Here is a 16693-nt window from a genome sequence, read left to right as displayed (position 1 = left end):
CCGTAATTTATGAAATAAAGAACAATTATGATCTAAAGGGTATCAAAATTTACAAAAAAAAAAGCTTAATATTTATTTCTTTACTTTATTAAACATTTCTTTCAATGTAAGTTGTTTAAGTTGCTTCGTTTTATGTGATAATACTTTCTCTTTAATTCTATAAACAGACATAATTTCTTGTTCAGTTACAAAGTTCCGCTGATCAAGTCCCGTAATTGCTGTGCCGAGAATACCGACTAACTTGTCAATCGAAATTTTTTCGTTTTCACTAACCTGTCTGTCACCTTCTTCATGTCTTTAATAATTTTTTTGCAGTAATTCCACTTTTGTTTGATGGACATCGAAACATACTTTCGTTTTGTAGATCCTTTGGGAGCTCCGGCATTGGAAATTCTATTTGACATAATCGAAAGTTCAAGTTTACTTTTATAAAATTGCTCTTACAGTCTGAAAAAAGTAATAATCTGCATCCAGTTCGAAGATTAAGGAACAACGCAATCATCAACATTAATTGAAATAGATAATTAGATCATTTTAGCTTATACCGTCCGTTATACATTAGACGCGCACGCGAAAACGTATTCTGCACTTGCGCACACGCATATGCGCAGTAGTAAAGATCTGAACGCGCACGCGTAAACGCCTATGTGCATGTTTCAACGCGGCGCATGCTCAGAAAGTTTTTAACTTTGAGTTCCGGATTATGGGTGTCCGAATTAACGACTTTTAACTGTACTGACGTCCAATCCAAAATGAGCAGGTGCCCCATCATGTTCGAATCACATGTTGCGCCACGCATTTGATGGAACATCATCAAGAAAATCGGGAAGAACCTGCTCCAGAAAGATTAAATAATTCGCGGCAATCAATGGTCCATCGGTGACTGATGGTGCAAACTTCGAGCATTTGTTGTAACATTCAAGCTGTCGTACACCATTTGTATTCATGTCCAATAACTGTTTCAAATTAATCACTCTTGCTTCTTTTCCCATCTTCTACCTCCGTTACCCCTTACCCCTGACATTTTCGGGTATAGGTTCCTGTGCAGTTCTTAATCCTTATGATGCGCCCTACCTCTCCTAGAAGTTTGTCGAAACATTAAAACCCCGTTTCCATTAGTGTGTTACCAGCCCGTAGCGTTATTGGGATAAACGCATTACGTAGATGGACGACAATTTACACTATTGCATTGGATTTACGCTTCAGTTCGGTGGTCAATTGCATTCATTGCCACCGGTTGTCTCTGATTTAACTTACGGGATTCGGACTCTTTAAGATACTGAAATTCGATGTTAATGTAAATTTTTAATTCTGCTTATGAACTGTTAAAGTAAAGCAATTTAGCAATTTTTAGATAAGTAAGGTGATGATGCATATTATGACCATCTCTAATTGCATAGAAGCTGAAGTAGTTTTTAAAAATTTCTTTTCGTTTCTAGAGCCTTAAATATTAACGAAATAATATATAATTAAAACTAAAATGTACTGTTACTGCAAAAGAAACAAAAAAGTTAAATACATTTAAAAATAGCTTGCACCTTAAAAATAAAGAGCAACTGTAAAGAACTCTAAAGAGCAAGTGAGATTTACAATATTTACACAAAATTTGCTATGCTTATTTACCGCTGACTGCTATGTGAGTTTGTATATTTTAAAATATGCCCAAATTTGGGGAGAAAATAGATATTAGAAATCTCGTTTGTTTTAAAATGTACTATGCGCAGTTATATATCATGCACAATCCATAAATTATTATTTTTAATTTATAAATTTTAAATTTATAGCTTTTTATAGAATTTATAAATATACACTTTTTCTCTTTGTATATGCATACATAACTAAGGTAAATAAAATGGAAATATTTAATTAATTAATTCCTGTGCTTCAGCTGGAGAGAGCAGAATTTTAAAACAATTATTATTTTTTTTTTAAATGTTTTATTAAAAATGTTCAGGGCATTAATACTGTCTCATGTTGATTGGTACTGAAAGTCTAGAGATGGAAACATCCCAAAGTTTCATCACATGTATGTATATTCACATGAAAGTGAAACAAAAAAAATATTTATATATATACAGGAAATATGCCCATTATAATAGAAATAAATTAAAAAACACAAATAGAGATCAAATTGAAACACAGATCTAAGAAAGTTGAAAAAAGGGTGGATAAAGCGCCTTAGTAATTTTTTCTCCCTGGAGCAAATTACAAAAAAAAAAAAAAAAAAAAAAAAAAAAAAAAAAAAAAAATCCATTTACAAAAAACCAATATTACATGGTTGGTATGATTGTTAATACATTATATGTTTCCCAGACGATGCAATACACTCCGTACAACGCCTTGGCATGCTGAGTATCAAATTATCGATCTGATCTTGGGAGATATTACACCACTCAAAAGCAATGCTCTCCGAAGTTCCGGTAGACATGTAGGATAAGGTTGACGAGCTGCAACTCGTCTGCCAAGCATGTCCCATACGTGCTCTACTGGATTCAAGTGCGGTGAGAATGCTGGCCAGTCCATACGGGTGATATCCTCCGATTGAAGGCATTCGCTTACGATGTTTGCACGGAGAGGACGGGCGTTGTCATCCATAAACACAAATTGTGCGCCCATGGCGCCCCGAAACAAAGGTACACGTTGTTCCAGAATGACGTCCCAATAGATTTGGCTTGTCATGGTTCCAATTTGAACATGCAGGTCAGTTCTGGAACCCAGAATAATTCCACCCCAAACGAGCACTCCTGCACCACCGTAACGGTGTCGTTCAATGATGTTTTCTTGGTGGTAATGGGTACCTGGAGCTCTCCTTATGAAAGACCGTCGAGAATCAGACTGCAAGCTAAACCTGGACTCGTCGGAAAACATCACATGAGCCCACTGTTGCGGTGTCCACAATGCATGCTCTGTACTCCAGGCTAACCGCAGGCGACAGTGAGTTGCAGTAAGTGGAACGCATCTGACAGGTCTACGAGCATATAGACCAATCTGCTCTAAGCGTCTGTATAGGTCTGCCTTGAAATTGTCGTACCAGTGGCTGAAGAGAGCTGACGAGACAGGTCTGAGGCTGTGCTCCACCTGTTTCTTTTGGCAGTAACTGCCAAATACTGGTCCTCATTCGGCGTTGTAACTCTGGGGCGACCTGTGCTGTAACGTCTACTCACATTACCATCATCTTGGAACCGTTGCCAAAGCCTGGAGATGACACTCTGGACAATTCCAAGTTTGTCTGATACTTCAAGTTGGGTACGCCCACATTCCAAACAGCCGATAATTCTACCACGTAAAAAATCATTCAAATGAGTCCTTTGTGTCATTACTATTCAGTTATTGCACTAAAATAGTTATAAAGAGCCTGCGAACAATTTTACTTCTTTGGCTGTATTCCTTATATATCACTCTCTTACACTCTCGTCATTGTGACGTACCATCGGTGTCATCTGGTTACTTCCTGAAATTTGCATATGATTCTTGAAGATGTGTGTAGTGATTTTACAGGTGATATATTTATTTTAGAGTTCGATTTCCGAATGACTCCGAATTATCCTTAATTTATGGACATGAGTGTATAATCGGAGTTACATTCGTTGCGTTTCATCATTTAACTTTAACAGATATTACATTGGACTATCAGGCAAAGGAGGTATATCGTTAACGAGAATTTTTCTTTGTAAAATTGACTTTTGTTTATGTTAGCAGAGAAAAAAAATCTGTGACCTATACATGCAATCATCAAAAGTATTTTTCAGAACAGTTTTAAATGTTCATGAAGAATTATTTATACGTCAATTTCTTTTCATAGGTAGAAATTTCGTCCAAAACCAGGTTGAAGTCTATTTCATTTTCAACGAATATTCTATTTGCACATAATATATTTTCTAATTTATTTTAGAAAGAGAAATCTTTCACGTTTTGAAAAGAATTAGGGCATACTGGGTGTTGTCACTTAAATGTAGTAAATCTGTTTTTCATATTTCTTCCAGTAATGAAAACGATTACCCTGGAATATTTTCAAAGCAAAATTAAGAAAACCATTTACGCCATTGCATAAAGTATCTTCTCATGTATTTTTTTATTTAAAGTAGGAAATTTTTTCTTTGAAAATATAAAAAATCATGAACGGAGCAAAATTAATTCATCAGAAATAACTTTGAAATGCAATAATTCCATTGTAATATGAAATAGTGGAGAAAAGTGCAATACAGTTTGTTTATTCACAAATAATCCCCTCATATGCGTAATTTATGTACTGTCGATTGAGAAATATAGGTTAGTAAATTAAACCGATTATTTCAATACTTTTTTTTATCAATTTTTTTAACAGGCTCTTCAGTAGAGCGGCAAAGGTGGATGAACACTTGTAGCTTGCTCGGGTTTGAATCCCGGCTAAAGATTTGGATTCATGGTTTTTGTGTAGCGTAAATGCAAGCCAGCTTCCCTTAGAAAGTCCTTCGCGAAGGCATCCCTCCCCTTATACAGGTAATTGTTGTGTGCTTTGATGTAATTCAGTAAGCGAACAAAATTAATCCAATCAAACCCGAAGAACGGGTTGATTACATATGGAATTTTCCACCAGGAACGTAAATGCGAGCAATTTTCTCTTAAAAAGGTTTACACGAAAGCATCCATCCTCTTAAGCAGATAGCGTTCGCGTGCTTTTCCGTAATCCAATCCCAGTTCTCATACATTTAATAGTTAGTTGACATACACGTTATTACAGACAAAATAAGAGCCTTTTTTAAAGATTTTTTTTATTATTATTAACTTGTCTTTTATTATTATTAACTTGCTTTATCTCTTGAGGAGTATAAGAATTTCAGCAAATAAAACTGGCCGAAATTTTGTACAATGTAACTGATGTTTTGATTCAATTTAGAAGTAACGTGAGCTTTACTGATATTTAAATACTTTTTTGCAGATCTCATCCTAAAAGAGGGTCTAAAGATAAATTGATTTTATTTAATTTACAATCAATGAAAATCAGAAAAAATATTATGCATACAATTGTTTCTTATTTATCTCCTGATAAATCGGACAAAATTGCCTACATAATAGAAGCACTTTGAAAGAGTTGACAAAGGGTTTTGTGCACCCCCCCAAAAAAAAATGTCAAAATAAAATTTTATGTTTCATAAGTAAAAAAAGGAAGTAAACGGTAAAAGCGGTTTTAGCTATTTTCTAGAAGGGCATTAAATCTAAAAAAATAATCTATTCTTATTTGCTGTGATTAAAAAGCATTAAATCTGGTAAGCTTAAACAGCCTGCAAAATCGCTGACGTTTTAATCATAGCAAAAGTCAGTACTAAAAAAATTAGAGATGTCCTCTATTTGATTTTCAAGTATATTGGCGCCAGACGAAACCTGCGTTTTTTGCCAAAATGTAGCCAAACTGATAAGAAGAGGGAAATAATGCGTAGCCAGCGGCTATTCTGAGCAGTGACAATGTACCACCCAGAGATCTACAGTTAGACGATTCTCTAAAATAGGGAGAGAATGGCTGCTACGACAGTTGTACCACAGCCGGCGTTAAGGAAAGTCATTTTCTGGTACAACTGCTGTACCAGATGGCTTCAGAAAGTTAACTCAAACTAAAAATGACAGACAGCAATTGCTGTGATGAATCTTGTTTCGATTTCATATTTAGGCCTTGTGTCTGTCAGTGTTGGGACTGTTTCTAATGTTAATGATTTTAAATAGTCTCGTAAAACTAGTTTAAATTTTTGTTTCAGGAGGGACTTTTTTTTATAATCAATTTCTTTTTCTCTGTTAGCCATTAAAATCTCTGCTGACATTTTTTTATTATTAATATTGAAATAAGAGCTTACATGATGTTTTTGTGTCTGTTTAAAGATATAAATGTAAATTAATTTACGTAAGTTTCAATATAGTTTTGACCATATTTCATGAAATCCCAATGGCACTTGTTTTTATGATTGTCTATGTAGTACATTTGGATAGCTTTAAAAAAATAAGTGCTTTTAGGATATTTTCAGATTCCTTTTTGTGAAAATTAGGACATCTTAGTTCTATGTCTGGTGTCTGGACCCTCCTTAGGATAGCAAGTACATCTATGCTCAGTTTATTATAGTTTTTCTTGATTGTTATTTTATCATCTGTTGATTATTATATGAAATAAAAATACTTTTTTTAATATAATGATATTTGTCAAACATCAGTTACACATGTGCATTTATTAGTAATAACTGTGCTTTATAATGAAATTTTGGTACTGTTCTGTTACCGGGACTGGATTCAGAAATGTACATGTATACACACGTACATTCATGTGTACATATATATATATATGCATACATGAACACATACATTTCTGAATCTGATCCTGATAACAGAACAGTACCGAAATTTTTGAAGGAATTGAGTTTAACAGATAGGATGATAGACAAAAAAATATGTTAGTTTTTGCATGGGGTGAAAACATAAAATGGAAATGTGTAATCACTACTTTCAATTAAAGTAGCACAAGGGAAACACTACATTTCAAGCCATAAAAGAAATGGTAAGTGTTTGGGTCTCGTCCCAAATAACACACACTAAATAAATTCGCTGGTTCGATTCTTTATTAATTCTCATAATTAATTACAATTAACTCATAGCTGTGACCAGCCCTCTTACACCGTCGATGGCGATTCTCAAACTCGTTTGATCATCACATTACAGATGCGCATGCGTGGATTACATTACAGATGCGCAGGCGCGAACATTCCGCCCCGCGTTGCAATGCTTAGCATTCAACTATTGTAATTAAGATATAGCATAAAAAAATTAAACAAGTATATCATAAACAATTTTGAATAAGTACTATTACATAAAAATCATTATTATAATTAGACATTTACTATATACATTAGCGTACAACTCAAAGCAATACAATATAACATTTCAGTTACATAATGACATTTTATGTGAAACACATTCAATACTGTACAATAACTATAAGGACAATACTCATTTTTGTATTGGTAAGACACATAATTTGGTAATTGGTCGTTTGAAAGTTCCAGTTTGAGTTTTTACATTACACACGCGAACCTTTCCATTTTTACCATAAAATACTTCTATTATACGACCAACCGCCCAATTACAACAAGGCAAATTATCTTTAATTAAGACCATGTCTCCAACTTGTATATTGTTTTTAGAACTTTGCCATTTAGATCGATTTTGTAAATGACTTTAATGAATAATTGGAGTTCCATTTTTTCCAGATAATTTGTATTAATCTTGTGATCTGTTGCCACAATTTTAACTTGTTAATGTTAACTTCCGTGATATCTGGCTCAGGGATCGAATTAATTGCTCTACCAATTAAAAAATGCGCAGGTGTTAGAACCTCTAAATCATCAATGTCCGAAGACAAGGGTGTCAATGGTCGGGAATTTAAAATTCCTTCAATCTGAATCATAATTGTTAAAAATTGTTCAAATGTCAATTTTGCATTACCTACGACACGTTTGAAATGGTATTTAAAAGATTTAACTCCAGCCTCCCAAAGGCCTCCAAAATTAGGTGCTCTGGGCGGGAGAAATTTCCATTCGATATTCTCAGAACTCAAATAACCAGCTAAAAGTTCATCTTGTTCGTTCACTAGTTTGTTTAACCTCTTTAATTCTGCATTTGCACCTACAAAATTCGTAGCGTTATCACTAAATAGTGTTAAACTTTTACCTCTTCGTGCAAAGAAACGTTTCAAGGTAGCTATTAATGCTTCAGATGTTAGGTCTGTTATAAGCTCTAAATGAATGGCCTTAGTAACCATACAAATGAATATACACACATAAACTTTCTGATATATACCTTTTCTCTGGTTTTTGTACTTAATTAAGAATGGGCCACAGAAGTCAACTCCAGTACAATTGAATGTAAGATTAGCTGTGATTCTTTCCTTGGGTAAATCACCCATGATTTGCTGAGCTACAATGGGATTAGCTTTAAAACATATTATGCAATTTTTTACAATTTTTCTACAAACATTTCTACCACTTACAATCCAAAATTTTTGTCTTATATGATATAACAAAGATTGGGGACCCACATGCAAATATTTTAAATGATAGTAATTAACTATTAACTCTGTTAATTTATGTTTAGAAGGCAGAATAACAGGAAATTTTTTCTCATAAGTTAAATTGCTATTTTTTAATCTGCCTCCAACTCTCAACAGTCCATTACTGTCAATGAAAGGGTTAAGACTTTTTATAGAACTATTTCTTGGAACAATACCTGATTTTTTAAGATCATTTATCTCATTTATAAAATACTCACCCTGTACTAATTTTATTAAAGTTTCTTCAGCTGCTCTCAATTCTCCCACTTGTAAATTACCTACCTGCTTTTGTTCTTGATTACAATTCTTGTAAAACCTAAAGCAAAAACTTATAATACGAATTAATTTTAAATACTTATTACTGCAATTCAATAAATCATTAACAAAATTTTTCACATTCAGATTTAAACATGTAGATAGTTCAGAATCAGCAAAGTTTTTAAGTTCATTACTGTCCTTTTCATTAATTGCTTCAGGTATAACTCTTATAGGGTACTCATCCTTCATTAAGAAGTCAGGCCCGTTCCACCACAGTTGACTTAGTTGCAGTTTTTTGGCAGACATACCTCTAGATATGAGATCTGATGGGTTTTCTTCAGAAGCGATATGATGCCACTGTGCTATTTCAGTTAGATCCTGTATCTTTAAAATCCGGTTTGCGACAAATGTCTTGAGCAGGTGTGGCTCTTTGTTGATCCATGGCAGCACAATCATAGAATCGGTCCAAATGGATAGTAGTAAGCTCCAATTTTAACGATGATTTCACTCGATGCATTAGTTTAGCTAATAGCACTGCTGCGCAAAGCTCAAGTCTTGGGATTGTAGTCTTCTTTAGGGGGGAGACACGCGATTTACTGCACACCAACCTCACTGATGTACAGTTTGTTGCTGATGTTGCTTTACAGTAGCTAACTGCTCCATAGGCGGCCTCTGAGGCATCACAGAAACCATGTAATTCAATCTTGATTCTATCCGGTAATAAAATACATCTAGGGACTTCAATGTTGTTAATTAGCTGCAAGGTAGTGGAGAATTCTTTCCATTCTTTAGCCTCCTTTTCTGGCAAAACATCATTCCAGCTCAATTTTAACAGCCATAATTTCTGCATAAATATTTTTGCTACAATTATAACTGGAGAAATTATACCCCATGGGTCAAAGATGCGAGATATGACGGATAACACTTGCCGTTTCGTAACCTTTACGCTGTCTTCGATTTTAACATTGAAGCTCAAACAATCTCCTTTTGACTTCCATAAAATACCTAATGCTTTAGATTCTTCTGATTTACCAAAGGGATATGTTTTGTCGTTTGTTTGACACAGTTCAGTAGCATTACTACACCACTTATGGAGTAACATACCTCCACTCTTCAAAATGCCTATTAACTGATTTTGAAGTTCTAACGCAGAACTTAGCGACTCAGCTCCAGATAGAATATCGTCCATGTACATGTCTTCTCTCAGTACAGCTGCTGCTAAAGGAAATTTATCTCCTTCATCCTTTGACAGCTGTACAAGTGTTCTCATTGCTAAAAATGGCGCACTCACAGTTCCATAGGTAACGGTGGTTAGCTCAAAGTTTTAACTGGCTTATCAATGCCTTCTTTCCATAAAATCCTTTGCAACTTCCATTGATCTGGATGGATAGAAATAGCTCGATACATCTTTTGTATATCAGCAGTGAAAGCAAAAATATATTTCCTGAATCTCAGCATAATTGAGAATAAATCATCTTGTATCACACCTCTATTATACTGTATAGAATTTAGAGAGTTTCCTTTGGTTGTCAAAGAAGAAGCGTTAAATACTACCCTCAAGGGAGTCGACTTACTTTTCTCTTCTCCCCTATATACTCCAATATGAGGAATGTAATATGAACCTCGTTCCTCCTCGCTTTCACTCACCTCGACCATATGTCCTAACTGTTGATATTCTTTTAAAAAATCTGAATATAATTTTAAATATTCGGGGTTCTTTACTGAGCGTTTCCATAAGGAATTTAATTTACTCGTTGCAATTTGTTTAGAACTTCCTAAAGTGTCCGGATCCTCCTTTAATGGCATTTTAACAACGTGCCTACCGGTTTTATCTCGTGTATAATTTTCTACGAAATGTTTCTCACAAATTAAAAATTCTTTGTTTTGGGGTTTATCAGTTTCAATATTTTCTAATTCCCAAAATTTTCTAAGATTTTTATCTAAGTTGTCTTCTTCCTTTATCAACCCACAATGAACCCTGTTTTCAGTCTCTGTTGGAATACTTCCAGACACGATAAAACCAAAAACTGTATCTTGAAAAATAAGATCAGGATTATTCATTCGAATTTGACTCGGTTTCAAATGTTCATAAAAAACTCCCGCTCCCAACAACATATCTACCCTTTCTGGAACATTAAATCCTTCATCTGCTAATTTTAAATTAGGAAGATCTTGCACTGAAATTTTAATTTTGCGCGAAGGTGTTAAATCAGCAGTTATTTTTGGAATTACTAAAAAGTCCAAATTCTTTATAAAAGTTCCTTCTTTATTGCATATCGAAGCATTAATTTTATGCTTTATTGTTAAAGTAGCATCATTTATTCCCGAAACGGAAATGTTTGTTTTTTCTCTCTCTAACTGCAAATGCTCAATAAGATTCCATATCAAAAAGTTCGACATACTGCCCCCGTCCAGCAAAAACTTCACTCTGTGTTTTTTCCCCTCGTTATCAATTAGAAAACATACGACTGTTGAAAGCAGAACTGTACTCTGTTTATTCGAATAATTGCTAATAAATGCCTTTTGAACGAACTCCTGCGCATTAACATTCAAGGTCGATGAGTCATCTCGTTTGGGAATGTTGCAGGCAGATACATTTGTTTTGGTTTTATTTTGTTCCGATGAAGAACATTCTTTCTCCTTTACGATATTATTTACTTTCGGAAAGTGAATAGTTTTCTGGTGCCGTTTTTGACAAAAACAAGAATATTTCGATGGGCAATTTGATACTGAATGCATATGTAGACAGTTAAAACATAATTTATTAGTTTTCACAACCTGTACTCTTTCTTGTACCGGTAATTTTAAATACGCTGGGCATTTTGCCAATCCGTGATTCTCGTGGCATAAAATACAGTTCTCTGTTTTAACATCTGATAAAAACACTTTAGCTACACTTTTTGAGCTATTATACTTACGATTAACATGCGAATTCTCAGTAAGAGGTTTTCCTCGTGACGTGAAATATAAATCTATTTCTTTACCTAACTCACTAGGTGAAAACCATGAATCACCTTGCCTCACAGCAATGTGAGAAGCTATTCCCGTATCTAAAGATTGGTATAACCTATCTGAAACTATTAGTTGTTTGAGGGTCTCGAAGTCAGTTACCTTCCTTAATTTTAAATAATAATCCCATGCAGTTACTAAGCGTGAAGCAAACTGCACATGAGTTTCATGTGGTTGTTTAACAGTTTTTCTGAAGTTTTCTAAACACGAATATGGTGTTGGCTGAAACTCCTTCAGAACTATTTCTTTTACTCTTTCATAATTCGCGATATCCTTATCATGTAAATAAGTTATTATATTCGAAGCTTTGTCTCCTAACAGATTTAACAGAATTTCTGCTTTATAGTCCTCCGAAACATTTTTTGTAATAAACGCTCGTTCTAATGACAAAAAGAAAAATCCCCAACTTTCAGGCCGTATAGGAATTTTTACAGTTAAGGTTCTGATACTTTTTATTAATTGATCTAGTGACTCTGATTTTGTTTCGGTTTCGCTTACACCACCAAGTTTAGTGTCTTCTTTAAGCTTAGCCAACTCATTCTTTGATCTCTCAAGTTTTATTTTTTCTAACTCGACAAGTTTTTGCTGTTTTTGCTCTTCCTGTTTTCTATTTTCGATAATAGAGTTTGCTATCTCTTTTACTAAATCTTGTTTAGTTTTAAAAATTTCACTATTCTCAATAATATCAGTCAAATCTGCTATAGTCATTTTTTCGTCAACATTTAGATATATTTCTAAGGCAATAAGCCTTAAATCTTCTTTTTTAGCACCCTTAAATAACATTGTTATTTATAACAGAACAAGCACAGAAAGTACAGAATTAACAAGAGAGGAATCACTTACCTCTGCAGTGATTCACTTTTGATGAATATCCGTATCCAAAATCAGCGATATTCGTTGAAAAGAACAAGCTTGGAATACTGGCAAACACAAACACTCCTGTGTTCTCAAAAACGAAACACTACTTATTCATGCACAAACTCACACTCCGGTCGACTACGACCAGATATGTTTGGGTCTCGTCCCAAATAACACACACTAAATAAATTCGCTGGTTCGATTCTTTATTAATTCTCATAATTAATTACAATTAACTCATAGCTGTGACCAGCCCTCTTACACCGTCGATGGCGATTCTCAAACTCGTTTGATCATCACATTACAGATGCGCATGCGTGGATTACATTACAGATGCGCAGGCGCGAACAGTAAGATTTATTTCATAATTATAATATGTTTTGAAAATTACATAATGCATTATTTTTGACGTTCTGCCAAGGAATTGCAGATATTCCATTTTAAGTGAAGACAATTTTTTTAAGATTGCTTGGATGTGATTTGCTGTGTATCTTTCTTTGAAAACCCTTTGATAACAGCTGTTCTGACAAGAGAGATTGGATTGATGTGAAGGTGCTAAGGTTCTTGGTGTAATGAAATGAATGGCTCAAGACATTATTAACTAAAGAATAATTTTTGCTGTACTAAACAATAGTCACAATGTCAGAGTCTAGTTATGAAGAAAAAGTGAATGCTGTTGCAACTGTCGAATGTATTGGTGATCAATATGATATTAATAGCCAGTCATCTAATTCATGTAAAAGGTACAATGATGGCATACTGGTATGTGGCTGAAAAGCTGCAACTAATCACATTTCCCTGCTTTCCAGTTGCAAATTGCTGTTCTGCAACAAGGTAGTTAAATGGCATCTAATGGGAAATATTTGTAGCAATTAATAAATCTCAAAATGTCTGGCATACTTTCTGTATAATCTAGCAAATCACAATACATGCTTTTGATCAATTTGCATTAAAATCTGTCTTGTTCATTCACAAATGCTACATAATTTTTCCTTTTATTTCTTTCCTTTCTCTTTGAATAATTTTCCCCCTAAATTAATTAATTTTCTTGTTTTTAGAGCAGAAAATGCCTTAACTAACTACTCATTTTCCTATGCTATTATTTTTTGAAAGAACTGTTAGTTTTCCATCATTTGTTGAAAATCGTGAATATTTTTTTATTGGCTTCACAAAACTGCATTCTTCTGAGGCTTTATATATTGGGATGCACTGATTGACACGCACCGGAGGAAAAGTTTCCCAAATTATTTTCATATTTGTAATGTAGTGTAGTTAGACAGCTGCTGATAATTTATTGAAATATTGGGGAAAACAGCCTTAATTCATCTGCAAAATCTGATACATTTTGGTGCTATGTTTTTGTTTTTTTGTCTTTTATGACCAGGATTTAGTTTCTAAAATGCCGGAGCCCTATGCAAGACCATCAGGAAAGAGGAACAAAAGTAAATAAATAAATAAAATGGCTATGAGAATCATTAATAATTTAAAAACTAAGTAGTTATAATAACAATATAAAACAGCCCGGATAAGCTGGACCCAACCAGAATTTTTGGTTATAAATTTCGATAGAAAAACTATAAATAGTTTTGTGGAAATAATCTGCGCCTCTCACCTGCACGTCCGTGTCCATATTGTCTGTCTATATCAAATTTGCGGCTCCGGGTGGTAAGAGTGGGATGACAACTATAATGAGTCTTACATCAGGAAGCAGGCAGATGAATTAGACTACAGACAGTACCTTACCAAATATGTAACATGACACAAACATTATAAATAAATAATGGAGTGTGGACTGCCAGAGAAACAAAATGATAGATTACTGTACTGGTTTGCAGGATAGCAGATAGTAGTGAATAAGGTAAATTATTAGTAGTAGTACTAGCAGAGCTACCCGTTCTGAGAATGGATTTTATAGTATTCATCTTTAAAAGTTTTTTTTTAAGTATATATATTTCATAAAAGTATTGCTTCCTTTAATCTGGTTACAATAACTCCTTGTAAACTACATTTGTAATATGTTCTTTTGAATCTACGGGCAATGCGATTTTTAAATTGTATCAATTTCTTACTCTACTTAATGGGACAAAAGGTTCAGCTAAGTATATACCTATACTTTTTTGAATGATTGTCCTTGTGCTTTATGTGTAGTCATAGCTAATGCTGGTATAATTATTTTATTTTTATGTTTAAGAATACTGTTTATTTTTATATATATTTTTACAATAAAAATTAAAATTTTGTTTCATTTGTTATCGCTCCTCCTTGGATCTGCCAGTGCCAAGGGCCCCCTAGAACCTCTGCGCCCAGCGCCGGAAATGAGCTTAAACCAGCACTGAAATGTACAGAGATGAATTAAAATTTAATAAGCAATTTTTAATATAATTTTATTGCTAAAAATAAAATTTTCGAGACCATATTTCTACTGAAATTATTGTTCAGTTACATAGAAGTGCCGGAGCATTTTTATTTAGGACTCCGGTTCGCTCCGTCTAGAATTATGATTCATCTCAAAAACCAAGCTTATGCAATTTTAGGTCTGTTTATGACCATATACTGTTGGTTAGTTGGTGGATATTTTGGCACATGACTATAATGGCCAAAAGCATGATAATCTATTCTCTCCTTTAGAAATGGTATGAAATTATAAAAATCAGCTAACACATGTTGAAAATGCATTATGTAATGAGAAAAATGCGAAACAACATAAAAGCAACAAACTAATGAAACGCCTCGTAGTAAAACCGTGATGTGAAGGGATGCATAAAATTCACAAGATCAAATAAAATATAAAGCCAAGTAAAATCTCTAATTATTAAAGTACATTAAAACGCTTTACAACCACTTCAGATTAAGGAATAAAACCCAGTCTCCCTTAAAAACTTAAATGGATTAATATCTGGTTAATGTTTTCATTAAAGTTAGGGAGAAAACATGAAACCAGTACCTTTATTGCGGGCAGTAATCACTTCCCAAATCTATGATTTTCTGCCAAAGTTTTGGTAGTTTTTCGGCATAGAAACTTGTTGGCCGAGAATCCAAAAAACATCACCCTCATTTCAGACGTCCTGTGCAGAATGGAAGATAGCACCAGCAAGATGTAACTGCAAATGTGAAAAAAGGTAGAAATCCGAAGCAGCAATGTCAAGGCTATATGGGGTGTGTGACAAAAGATTCCATTCGAGTCCTTACAGAGTCCAGTCAGTGAAAGCAAACACATGTGGTCTTGTATTATCTTGATGGAACATTACCTCTTTGCTCCGGAACTCAATTCGACGTTTGCCCTTAATAGCAGCGTCAACACAGACTAGCATCTCGCTCTTTATCTTTTTCCAGATACATATTATAGATAATACACCGGCAATCCCATCAGATACAAAGCATTATCTTTTTGTTAGCCAAATTGCCCTTTGCGACGCTGCCGATTGGCTCGTCGGGTGCAGACCAACCCCACTTTTTGGCCTGTGTTGTTGAAGTCCACTTTTCATGACAAGTGACGATCCGGTACAGAATTTTATCCTTGCGTTGATATTCGAGCAGATTAGTGCAGGCCCAAACACGTCCGTCCGTATCTGCTTGAATCATCTCATGCTGCACCCAGGGATTCAACTTTTACGTCAAGGGTATGAGATGCATACTGCGACCAATGGACATGGCACTACCTCCTTAACAAGCTCTCAATTGGTTGCATACTGAACTTCTTCCGCATACTCTCGCAGGCGGACCTCATCAACATCAGTAAGCCGACTGTTCTGAATTCGGGAAATTTTATGGATATTACGTTCATCCCATGCATGTAATGTCATGTGAATTGTTTGAAAGCTTGAAACGTTGAATATTTTCATTTGAATGGAAATTTCAGTCACACTTTGCACTATAATCCAATATGCATTACATTTTTGTAAAAAGTACAAAATGTGAAATATATTTTTTGGGGTAGCTTTTGTACTGTATGATTTATGTATTTATCTGTTCATTAGCTTTGGGAACTCCCTTTTTAATGTTAAGAATGCGTAGAATTTAGATTTTTGAAAGCTTATGTGTTCAGAATCGTATACCCTTTAGACACCCTTTAGATCATAATTGTTCTTTATTTCATAAATTACGGTTTCATATTTTTAATTTTAGAATTTCTGAATGCCATCTTACGAGATTTAAACTGATGATCTATAATCCAGAAAAATCGATAATCCGGAATCGCCGAAGTCCCGACGAGTCCGGATTAACGACTTTTGACTGTATCAGAACTTTACTAGTATTGCAATATGCTTTTGGAATGATTATTATTTCATTCTATGAGATTTTTACAATCCCATGACATAGCAGACTGAAACTAGAAAAAACGAACAGTTTTCTGTTTTCATTATTTTTAGCAAATCAAAAAGACCCATATTTATAAAATGAGAACATGACTAACAAAAATGAATATAAAATTACATACACAATTATCAGAAGTCAGTTATGATTATACATGACTGTTACAGTTAAATAGTACTATTTATTGAC

Source organism: Stegodyphus dumicola, chromosome 11 (assembly GCF_044657685.1).
Source record: "Stegodyphus dumicola isolate Sdum_Otavi_A_Nest chromosome 11, ASM4465768v1".
Lineage (NCBI taxonomy): Eukaryota > Metazoa > Arthropoda > Arachnida > Araneae > Eresidae > Stegodyphus > Stegodyphus dumicola.
The sequence above is the reverse complement of the archived record's forward strand: the minus strand, read 5'-3'. Positions refer to the sequence as shown.